This window comes from Metopolophium dirhodum, chromosome 1 (assembly GCF_019925205.1).
Source record: "Metopolophium dirhodum isolate CAU chromosome 1, ASM1992520v1, whole genome shotgun sequence".
In the NCBI taxonomy this organism is placed as follows: domain Eukaryota; kingdom Metazoa; phylum Arthropoda; class Insecta; order Hemiptera; family Aphididae; genus Metopolophium; species Metopolophium dirhodum.
In genome coordinates this window covers 62,930,385-62,932,120 of record NC_083560.1, presented here as the reverse complement: position 1 = coordinate 62,932,120, position 1,736 = coordinate 62,930,385, and the positions used below count along the sequence as shown (strand labels likewise).

The 1,736-nt window shown below is 29.8% G+C and overlaps 1 non-coding gene across 1 annotated transcript; it reads right to left on the bottom strand.

Annotated features, from left to right (window-relative positions):
- Positions 1 to 1,617: 1,617 nt before the first annotated feature.
- LOC132937670 (5S ribosomal RNA) lies at positions 1,618 to 1,736 on the bottom strand. The gene has a single exon (XR_009663771.1). It is a non-coding gene; the product is annotated as a 5S ribosomal RNA (ribosomal RNA).

Below are 1,736 nucleotides of genomic sequence, written 5' to 3'. Positions count from 1 at the left end.
TTTTGTTTTTCCCTGCGCTTCTAAAAAACTAATAACTATTGAGAATTTGACCTACCGAATGCACCAACTAGATTCACTCTCCTATATCAAACAATTTATTGTTAAAGAAAATCGAAGCAGTGTTACTGCCCAAAACAGTGATGACAGAAACAAAAAAAAATTTTTAAAAAAAAACATAGATCATTGCTCCGTTTAGAATCTAAAATGTAAGTTAAGTTTAAATTTAACATTTTAACCGTTACTTTTCTTTATAGTTTATAACTTATAAAAGATATACAAGATAAATAGAAAAAAAAGTGATTAGTTTAAAAAATTGAATAATAGGTACATATTATTTGTTAATTGTTATTACTATGATATTAGTAAGACGCTAGCCGCGGTTTGGCCACCCCTGCTATATAATATAGTAAAATTAATCTAATAGGTACGCTAATCTACAAATGTACAGTAACATAAAATTACCTTGAACGAAATTCAATTGGAAATTCAATACCTAGGGGGCTAGGGCTGACGGTTGAGCTCTGCATGGTCCGTTTTCTTATAGACCGGACCGATAAAATAAAAATGAAGCCAGACCGAACAATTATTTTATTATGATAATGATTTTTATTTTTCAACGTACCTAATATAAATTATATTATTAAATCAACGTTCAAAATGCAGATCACTACAATAGACCGGACAATATATACCTAATATAAATTTGAAGGCAGACTGGACTGGACCATTTTTTTTTTTAGACGAAGAGACCGAACCGGACCGCATCACATTAAATTATAATACACAAAGACCGAAAAAAACGGGACGAGCTCTAGCTGACAGTATTGAAAATAATTTTCGGTATTACGGTATTGATTTCAATACCGGTTTGAAACGGTGTACCGAAAACCGATTTGTTTTGGTATACCGAAACCGAAATGATTTGGTATACCTAAATACCGATATGGTACGGTTAGGGCTGACGGTATTTTCGGTATACTGGTATTTTAAAATTATTTTGGTAAACGGTATACCGTAAAAAACCGTCTAAACGGTAAATCGTAAAAACCGAATGAACGGTTTTAGTGCTGTTTTCTAGTATCAATGGAAATATTATAGATTATAATATTATATATTATATTATATTATATTATTTATTATGTATATAATAAAGTATATAATGTGAAATAATAAAAGTAAAAAATATCGATACTAGTTAGATTTTATTTATTATTTTGGTATACCGTACCATATCGGTATTTAGGTATACCGAATCATTTCGGTTTCGATATACCGAAACATTTCAGTTTTTTACGGTATACCGTTTACCAAAATATTTTTAAAATACCGGTATACTGAAATGAAAATACCGTCAGCCCTATCAATACCAATAAGAAAAAAAAAATAATATTTTATTCCAATAAGTTCCAGACGTAATCGTCAATTCATTAATTATCCTTCAATAAATAGTTATAATACTATGCACTTATTTTCAAAAACCACTAAAAAACTATAACTTCTTAATATTTTCATCCACAAATATAATATTAACAATTATTATTATTTAATAAAAAATAATAATAACTATACTCCAGTTTCTAAAAATATCGAGATATATTCGTGTATAAATTAAAAAAAAGCCAACGGCACGTAGTGTTCCCAAGCGGTCACCCATCCAAGTACTAACTACGCCCGACATTGCTTAACTTCAGTGATCGGACGAGAACTGGTGTGTTCAACGTGGTATGGTCGTTGAC